General features: G+C 39.2%; 1 long non-coding RNA gene and 1 other non-coding gene across 2 annotated transcripts in view; one reads left to right on the forward strand and one right to left on the reverse strand.

Moving 5' to 3' along the window:
- The window catches only part of LOC115273041, a 21227-nt gene that overhangs the window by 9103 nt on the left and 1481 nt on the right, over nucleotides 1–10643 (forward strand). The window lies entirely within an intron of this gene.
- On the reverse strand, nucleotides 912–1017 carry LOC115275549. The gene has a single exon (XR_003901619.1). It is a non-coding gene; the product is annotated as a U6 spliceosomal RNA (small nuclear RNA).

Consider the following 10643-nt stretch of genomic DNA (forward strand, 5'->3'; position numbering starts at 1 on the left):
TTTCCTTTCCTTTCCTTTCCTTTCCTTTCCTTTCCTTTCCTTTCCTTTCCTTTCCTTTCCTTTCCTTTCCTTTCCTTTCCTTTCCTCCTTTCCTTTCTTCTCTTTTTCTTCTTCTTCTTTTTGGTGAGCTTTATCTCCAATGTAGGGCTTAAACTCTCAACCCTGAGATCAAGAGTTGCATGCTGTACCAACCAGGTGACCCCCAAGTGGTTTTAAAATGAGGCAGGGGGCCATTAAGGATGGCCTCACTGGGTGGAACCATGAACTCTGAACTAGACCAAACAGGAAATATTCCAGGGACTTTGCTGGAAAACCTGCAACTTGCTACAGTGAGAGATTTAGCTTAATGTTAGCCTTAGCAACCAATCATATTTAGCCAAGATTAGCTTTCTATCACCGCCGCCAATCAAAATTCTTTGTAAATAACACATACAAGCATTCTCTTTTGTAGTTTTTTAAAATAATAGTTTATTGTCAAATTGGTTTCCATATAACACCCAGTGCTTCTCCCCACAAGTGCCCTCCTCTATGACCATCACCCACTTCCCCCCCCTCTCTCCCCTTTCAGCCCTCAGTTCATTTTCAGTATTCAATAGTCTCTCATGGTTCATGTCCCTCACTCTCCCCAGCTTTCTTTCCCCTTCCCCTCCCTATGGTCTTCTGTTAGGTTTGTCCTGTTAGACCTATGAGTGCAAACACATGGTATCTGTCCTTCTCCGCCTGACTTATTTCACTCAACATGACACCCTCGAGGTCCATCCACTTTGCTGCAAATGGCCATATTTCATTCTTTCTCATTGCCATGTAGTACTCCATCATGAATACATACCACATCTTCTTGATCCATTCATCAGGTGATGGACATTTAGGCTCTTTCCATGATTTGGCTATTGTAGAAAGTGCTGCTATGAAAACATATGGAACACTTCATGAATTTGCATGCCATCCTTGTGCAGGACCATGCTAATCTACTCTGTATCATTCCAGTTTTAGTATATGTGCTGCCAAAGCGAGCACCTCTTTTGTCTATTAAAACCCTCAACTTACTTTTGCTCCTTAGGAGGATGTACTTTGGGTTATTACCCCTATTGCTCCCCTAATTGCAACTCTGAGGCCCCAAATAAATTCTTTTGTTTTATTTTAGTTCTGTCTTTTTTCTCAGTTGGTAGCAGGAAGCACCTTCAGCATGTGCAGTGATGGACAGGTCTGACCAGTGAGTCTTACTGGTATTATGTTCTACTTGCCCTGTGTTGAAAAATGAACTGAGGCATATTAAAGACTTTAAGAGTTTATTAAAGGAAAACTGAATTTGAATAAGGCAACATCCAATCCAGCAGAGAGAAAGGAGCTCAGAGGAGCTACACAAAATGAAAGGTTTTTACAGGCAGAGTGGAGCCAAGAAGTTATAGTAGGCAAAAAGTGGGTTGGTTCTTGTAAGATTACTTTTTTGTAGGGTACGGCAAGGGTCTGTCAGGCAGATACCCAGCTAGTACTGATCTGGAAATTTCTGACTGACTGGTTTAAGATGCCATTTCTGGGAGAGCTGAAACTGTAATTAAGTTAGGTCTTGGTTTGGTGACATGGGGCAGTCAGCCAAAGACTCCATTTTGGGTTCATTGTCTTGTGTCCTAACACTTCATTCTTTCAATCCTTACCACAACCCATGGGATACACAAGACTGCTCTCATCTTACAGAGGAGGACACTAGTGGAGGCTGTGGGAGGCTATGTCAGCTGCTGGTGGTTGCAGCTTAAAAGGGGGAACCTAAGTCAGCCTGGCTCAGAGCTCTTCTTCTACCACCACCTGAGTGGCTTGGGGTCTAAATTGGAACTCCCCCATACATTCTGAAGGCAATGGCAGGTCTCCACCTTCCATGGAATAGACCATCCCATCTTGGGGCCAGTGCAGCCCTGCACCTTAGGGCTGTGTTTTGGGGCTGAGCATGCTCATGTCCTCAGTTGTCTTATCTAGCCTTCCCCACACCTGCCAGGAGGTCTTCCTTATTCAACATAAAGGAAAATTTCAACTTCTAATGTTTGTGAACCCTGCTTCTGGGCTTCCAGGGAAGCTATACTTTAGCATTTACCAAGGTCAAAATGATTTGTAAAACCTCAAAGTATGACCTCTATTTCTGCCCTGGGCGCACATTGTACATCTGCTTTTTAAACAAAACAAAACAAAACAAAACAAAACACCAAAAAGGAGCCTTCCAAACATAAAGATAAGAAAAACAAAAATATCTTCCTGGTTCCCATAAGACTCAAGTCCTATAACCTTACACACACTAAAAACATGAGATAAAGTCTGTAACTTTATGGAATATCCTTTGCCATGATGATTTGTAACTTTATGTAAAAAAAAATATATCCCTGCACCCAATGTTCTTTTCCTGGAGCATTCTCTTCTTTATGAAGATTGTTTACTCTGGGCAGTTGTCTTCACTTGGGCTCTTTAAAATTTTAGTGCTTGTTAAATTTTGAGAGAGAGAGACACACACACAGAGTGTGAGTAGGGGAGGGACACAGAGAGAGAGAGAGTTACAAAATTTGAAGCAGATTCCAGGCTCAGAGCTGTCAGCACAGACTCTGATGTGAGGCTCAAACACACAAACCGTAGGATCATGACCTGAGCCAAAGTCCGATGCTTAACCAACTGAGCCACCCAGGTGCCCCTCTCTTTAAAATTTTACAAAAGGTTTGCTCATTTTGGGTCTACTCTCATTGGACTCCTCATACAAGTTGTGAATCTCTGTTTGGGGTTGGGAGGAGAGGCAGGTGACTGCGACTCATGTTCATGTCCACAAGGGAGTGTGATGGGAATTTCCTTCTTGCCTCTTTGACTGTGAAGACCACAAAAGGGTTAAACACTTTATTTAGATGGCCTTGCTTGTTCTGGAGAATTAATGGAAGATAAGCTAAAAGTTCATTTATAAGAGTATTAAAGGATAATTATGATGGAGTAAGTGCAGAGGGTCAAAAGGCATTATGATGAACAGACTTATGACACAGAGCTGGGGAAAATAGGCTACAGTCTATTCAGTAATGCAGCACCCAACCTTTCTCCCACAGATTTCACTATATGGGAAAATTTCTCTGTCTCCCTTCCTGGTTAAGTCATCTATGAACTTATAAATTGATCCCACGAACTTAAGACTTTCAGTCAGATGCAAATAGATGACCTTTTAATAGCAACAAAATTAAAAAAAAAAAAAGAAAAAGCTTTGGTACAAAATCTGCTTCAATCAGATTAGATGGAAAGTGGGTAAAGCTGATTAAAATCCCACTAAAGACAGTATTTGGGCAGTATTTGTTCCCAAACAATAGTATTAATTCTTCTTTAACAAGCATTATCTGGAAAGAATCAATAATTAATGGGAATTCAGTATTAACTCAGTGCTCCATGTAGCATAAGAAAGATTGAAGCCCTGGATGTTGCTTGACCTGAGGAAAGAAGAATCACCTGAGTTCCTCAAGTTTTGGGTTAGATTTTAGCATGTTTGCCTTTTTAAAACATAACAGCTTTTTTTGAGGTATAATCCATGCACCATAAAATTTACTTCTGAATGTGTACAATGTAAGGTTTTCAATGACAGGATGTTACTAATATTCAGAGGTTTTCATCATACACATGACTAATAAAATGGTAGGGGCTTTGCTGTGATCTTTAACAGAGGAAAGTATGTCTATACAGGTGTGTGGTACAGGATGATATGACAGACACCACTTAGTGGGGATGCCTGTTCCCAGACATAGCCCTCAGCTCCTGTCCAGTTTCCAGGAATGCTTTGTTTGGCCCAAAGTGTATTAAAACAAACTTTGAGCTACAATGAAAAATAGGTTGATTTTATATGAATATATGAAGTTTTGATTTTTACAGAACATCAGAAGAGCTACAAACTTTATGACGAGCTGTTAGCTAAGAAGTGTGTCCTCTTGGAAGAAGCATGTGCTCTGGTTCCCCACCAATCTCCACACTCCCTATCCATTCCCAACACTGAGGCTGTGTGTCTGCACAAGTGCAGCTACTTAAGAGGAGGAGCGCATTTAATTGCAATCTTGCCACTATTAAAGAGAGTTTTAAAAAATAATAGTTGGGAAGGCCTCATGGTCATTTTCATACTCTTTCACTTTGCTTATCACCTGCCTGGTCCCTATGCAATTGCTCTATTTATCTATGTATCATCTATGTTTTCATTAAAACAAACTGGTTGCTTTAGTGATAATTTTAAAAAATTTAATGTTTATTTATTTTTGAGAGACAGAGACTGAGCAGGGGAAGGGCAGAGAGAGAAGGAGACACAGAACCTGAAGCAGGCTCCAGGCTCTGAGCTGTCAGCACAGAGCTCGATGAGGGGCTTGAACTCATGAACCACGAGATAATGACCTGAGCCAAAGTCAGCCACTTAACCAACTCAGCCACCCAGGTGCCCCAAGTGACAATTTAAGAAATAAGTAATCAGCTGCCACATATAGCGAGATTGGAATAGGAACTGAATAAATAGGCCTTTGGTGTGAGGTATTATATTAGCTTGGCTGGGAACTGTATGTATTTTGCCTGAGCTTTTGGTGTTGTGTCCATGAAATTATTGCCAAATGCAGTGTCTTGAAGCTTTCTCTCTATGTTTTCTTCTAAGAATGTTATGGTTTTAAGTCTTCAGTCCACTTTGAGGTAATTTTTTACATGGTATAGGTAAGGATACAACTTCATTGCTTTGCATGCAGATATACAATTTCCCCAATACCATTTGTGGATAAGTCTGTCTTTTTCCCACTGAATGGCCTTGGAGCCCTATCAAAGGTCATTTGACCATATACGTGATGGCTTATTGCTGGGTTCTCTATGCTATTCTACTGATGTATGTGTCTGTCTTCACGCGAGTACCATGTGGTTAGGTGACCATACCTTGCAGTAAGTTTTGAAATTGGAAGTGTGAGTCCTCCAGTTTTGTTGTTTTTCAAATTGTTTTGACTATGTCAGTACTCCTTATATTCCATATGAATTTTAGGAATTCTGTTTCTGCTATAAATATTATTGGGATATTGATAGGGATTGCATTGAGTCTGCAAGATCCCTCTGGGTGATATGAACATCTTAAGAATAAGTCTTCCAGGCCATAAACATATGATGTCTTTTCATTTATTGGTGTCTTCTTGAACTTCTCTCAGCATTGTTTTGTAGTTTTATAAGTTTTCACCTCCTTAGTTAAGTTTATCCCTAAGCATTTTATTGTTTTAGAAGTTATTGTAAATGGTTTTTTTTCTTAGCTTCCTTTTCAGATGTTCATCTTTAGTATATTGAAACATAACTGATTTTTGTGTGTGGATTTTGTATCCTGCTGTGTGTGTGTGTGTGTGTGTGTGTGTGTGTGTGTAATCTTAAGGGCTTTATACATATAAGATCATGTCATCTGTGAACTGGCCCTTATTCTTGAAAGATTATATCAGCTAGGTAGAATACTAGGCTTCCAGTTATTTTTTTTAACAGGAGAAAATAAAATTTAATAGGTGTGCATATGGGAAACACATATAGTCACGGAAATTCTAAAGGCAGTCAGACAAAATGAATCCTGAACTAAGAAGAAAGGCGGAAGGGTCTGGGATTTCAGAGTAAAGAAATGCACTTTACAGGGTAATAAGAGGAGTAGATGTTAGGCAGGTAGATGTTTACCTTATCATATAGATGGGTCACTCAGATGAAACATCTCCATTAATAACCCTTATGAGAAAGATCTTCAATTTAGATTCTTCTGTGAAAGTTATTTTCACTCAGATTTTGAAGGTATCATTCTACTGTCTTCAGGTGTCCATTGTTGCTTTAGAGAAGTCTAACTGTGGTTTCTTTGTAAGTAACTCTGTTTTGTCTCTGCTTGCTTTTCAAGATCTTCTTTTTGTCTCTTTGTTTTATCCTTCTTGGTAAATATTGTACTTCTCTGTCTGTGGGATTCAAGTTTTCCTTAATCCTGAAAAATACTCAAGAATCACTAGGACATCGATAGAACTCTCCTATGACCCAGCAATAGCACTGCTAGGGATTTACCCAAAGGATACAGAAGTGCTGATGCATAGGAGCACATGTACCCCAATGTTCATAGTGGCACTTTCTACAATAGCCAAATCATGGAAAGAGCCTAAATGTCCATCACCTGATGAGTCGATCAAGAAGATGTGGTATATATACACAATGGAGTACTATATGGCAATGAGGTAGAATGAAATATGGCCATTTGTAGGAAAGTGGATGGACCTTGAGGGTGTCATGCTAAGCGAAATAAGTCAGGCGGAGAAGGATAGATACCGTATGTTTGCATTCATAGGTCTAACAGGAGAGATCTGACAGGGGACCATGGGGAGAGGAAGAGGGAAAGAGCTGGGGAGAGTGAGGGACACAGATCAAGGGAGACTACTGAATACTGAAAACGAACCATGGACTAAAGGGGAAGGGGGAGGGAGGGAGGCGGTGATCGTCATGGTGGGGGATACTTGTGGGGAGAAGCACTGGGTGTTATATGGAAATCAATTTGACAATAAACTATTAAAAAAGAATCACTAGGACAAATACTTCCTTTCCTTTATTCTTTCCTTCAAAGACTCTGATTAGACACATATTAGGCTTTCTTCTTTCTTATCTCTCTTTAGTATATTACATATCATTTATTTCCCTTTCTGAAATCTGAGCATTTTCCTCAGCTTTGTCTTCCTGTTCACTATTTCTCTTTTCAGTGAGATTTTTTTCATTTAAAAAATTTCTTGATTGTTCAGATGGTTTTGATAGTATTTTCAACCTTGCTCATTACTTAGCATCCCTGTTTGTATCCCCAAACTTTTTGTATGTAACAACTTTATAGACTATATATATTTTATCATTCTAATACTTAAAGTCTTTCTTAGAGTATTCAAATCTGATGCTTACTTTCTATCTTCATTTTGAGTCATTGGCTGAATATGAACCATGAGAATTCTTAGCAGAATAGATTGAGTGTTTTTTTTTAGAGTTGATTGGCACTTTCTAGTGGCCTTTCTGATTGGTGTTTTCCATCTGGTGCCCAGATGATTAGGTACCAGAGGGCACAACCAGCCTTGAAATGATTTAATTTAATTTTATTGCAATTATTCTTTTTTAACCTTTTGGGTTTGGCCACATCACTCTTATTGCTTGGGCAGTGTAAGATAACCAGATCTACATGTTCAATGATCAGGGAAGCCTAAGTTTTTCTATCCAGATCAGGGCAAAGAGGAGGGCTTTTCAGGATACTTATGACACCATACTTTCAGAAGCAGAAATCAAGATAGGTTTTCCAGAGTTTTACAATTTCTTCCTAATGTTGTACAAGTATCTTCTCCAAATCTAATTTTAAATTATGTTTTGCATTCCTATCTTGTTGGTTTACATATTATTCATATCTTATTGGTTTACATATCTTTTCTATTTCATTTGTTTACAAATTATTTAACTAACTTGCATAATGCAGACAAGTACAACTGGCATAGATAGCTTTGGTAACAACCCCTACTGCACAAGCACACTACTTGGTTAGTGGGAATGAAGTATGAAGTGATTTTTTAAAGTAACTCTGAGCATTTATAGTGTGCATTTGGATCACTACAAATGCACACTACAGAAGAAATAGAGGATATCTCTTGGTTGACTAGAGATTATTTTAGAGACCCTTAATGTAGTTTAAAAACTCAAGACTACTGGTAGCTTATAAAGTACAATAGTACATTGGTCCAAGTGACATTTTTGGTGCCCTATTTCTACCCACTCTGTCCACCTCAGATGTTAGTCTTAACGGACATGCTGATGAGTTCCTACCTTGAACACTTGCATCTATCTGCTTGAAGGCACAATCGGGCCATAGGAGTGTGCTTGGTGCCTGCATGGAGCAGGCACAAAGTTCCAGTGAGTTACTGCCTCTAGGAGTAGCCCTTAGCCAGTAAGGGATGAGTAGTGATAATTCTGAGGTATGTTCTACACAGTCTCTCAGAGGTTTCCAGGAGGATTGAGCTCCAGTTGTCTAGAGTGGCAACCTGATCATTAATTCATCCTGTATTGGCTTCCTTCCTTTCCCTGTCCCACTCCCCACTTTGCATACCAGTGTTGCCTGAAATCATCTCCCAGATAAACTACTTGTACTAAATGCCTGTTTCAGGATCTGCTTTGGGGAGAAACTGGACTAAGATACCTTACTACTTCTCACCCTCCCTTGCTGTTCATAGGCAACACATTTCAATCCTAGCTATTTCTAGAATTTATCTGCTTATTACTAAATAACATGTTTACATAGCCATTTCTTGATAGGAGCATTTTAGAGATTATGCTATATTAGAATATTGCAATATTCTCTGCATTCTTTTTCTCACATCCTTCTTTTAATTTTTGTTAAACTGACTATGTTTATATTATTAGAACTCTTTAGTGTACTATAATTACAATTTATTTCTTGTAGAACTTCTTGTTTTCCTAGAGTTAATGATTGTCTCACTTAATATTTGCTTTGTTATATGGAAAGAGCCAAAATGACTATTGATAGATGAATGGATGAAGAAGATGTGAGTTTTCAGTAGAGACAGACATGCCCTGGAGAGAAAAACAAATCGCATCTTAGGTATAGGGGGTTCATCAGAGGGTGTGGGTCCTTGCAGTAGAAGCTGAATTGCCCTGGAGTGTTAAGACACAAAGGAATATAGATCCAAGTCACCTCTTTCCTGCTTTGGGGCTTGGTGTCCTGCCTGTCTCTTAGCTCTACCATTTACCGTATACACTTGCAGTTGCAGTTTAAACTCTGTTCCAGAGTGGACCTCCAATCTTAGTGACACAGGAAAGAACGGTGTGGACTTGGCCCAAGAAACAGGAGTTGAAGGAGAAGAATGAGGTGTGATGTTCAGTCTGCTAGATAATTTTCTGGAACAAGACTAAAGGGATCAGGGTCCCCATGAGTATCCTTTAGGGCTGCCTCAAGAAACAAGCCAAAGTACACATGGTGGAGTGTCCCAAATATCACTATGAGTAGGGAAATAAAATAACCAAAGTTTCAACAAGAGAGACCAAGGGGCACCATTAAAAGAACACTTCCTAAACATACAGGCCCTGGACAGTCTATGAGCCTCCTTTAATATAGCAGTACCCGCAGGTGCAAAGTGCATAACAAGCTTTTAAAACTTACAAGAGACAGAAACCTAGCAAAATGACAAAATGGAAGAACTCTCCTCTAAAGAAATTCCAAGAGTGATAGCTAAAGAATAGCTCAAAACAGATATAAGCAACATAACTGACCAAGAATTTAGAACAATAGTCATGAAATTAATTGCTGGGCTTGAAAAAGGCATGGGAGACACCATAGATGCTATTGATACAAAGATTATGGACCTTAAAAATAGTTGTGATGAATTAAAAAATGCTATAAATGAGGTGCATAATAAAATGGAGGTGGCTTCTGCACAGATTGAAGAGGCAGAGAGAAGAATAGGTGAATTAGAAGACACAATTATAGAAAAGGAGGAAGATGAGAAAAAGAGAGAGAAATTGATCCAGGAGAAATTTATTCTTGAAAGGAGAATTCGAGGACTGAATGATGCAATCAAATGGAATAATATTCGTATCATAGGAATTCCTGAAGAAGAAGAAAGATAAAAAGGTCCTGAAGGGGTACTTGAACAAATTATAGCTGAGGACTCCCCCAATTTGGGGAAAGAAACAGACATTGAAACCCAAGAGGCACAGAGAACCCCCCTCATATGTAAATTGAGTCATTCTACTGCATGACATACCATAGTGAAACTGGCAAAATATAAGGAAAAGGAGAGAATTCTGAGAGCAGCTAGGGTTAAAAGGGTCCTAACATCCAAAGGAAGACCTGTCAGATTGGTTTCTGACCTATCTACTGAAACATGGCAGGCCAGAAAGGAAGGCAGGAAATCTTCAATGTGATGAACAGGAAAAAAAGTATGCAGCCAAGAATCCTTTATCCAGCAAGCCTGTCATTCAGAATAAAAGGAAAGATAAAGGTTTACCCAAACAAAAATGGAAGGAATTTATCACCACTAAACTAGCCCTACAAGAAATCCTAAGAGGGACACCATGGGGGAAATGTTGCAAGGAACACAAAGTACCAAAAACACCATTACAAGCATGAATCATACAGAGAACACAATGATTCTAAACCCATATTTTTCAATAATAACACTGAACGTAAATGAACTAAATGCTCCAATCAAAAGATGTAGGGTAGGAGAATGGATAAAAAAACAAGATCCATTTATTTTTTGTCTACAAGAGACTCATTTTAGACCTGAGGACACCTTCAGATTGAAAGTGAGGGGATGGAGGAATATCTTTCATGCTACTGGAAGTCGAAAGAAAGCTGGAATAATCATACTTATATTGGACAAACTGGAATTTATTTTATTTTTTTAAATATTTTATTGTCAAATTGATTTCCATACAACACCCAGTGCTCTTCCCCACAAGTGCCCTTCTCCATCACCACCACCTATTTCCCCCCTCCCTCTTTCCCTTCAACCCTCAGTTCATTTTCAGCATTCAATAGTCTCTCAAGTTTTGCATCCCTCTCTCTCCCCAACTCTGTTTCCCCTTTTGCCTCCCCCTGGTCCTCCATTAGGTTTCTCTTGTTTTCCTGTTAAACC

The sequence above is a fragment of the Suricata suricatta genome, chromosome 12 (genome assembly GCF_006229205.1).
Source record: "Suricata suricatta isolate VVHF042 chromosome 12, meerkat_22Aug2017_6uvM2_HiC, whole genome shotgun sequence".
Classification (NCBI taxonomy): domain Eukaryota; kingdom Metazoa; phylum Chordata; class Mammalia; order Carnivora; family Herpestidae; genus Suricata; species Suricata suricatta.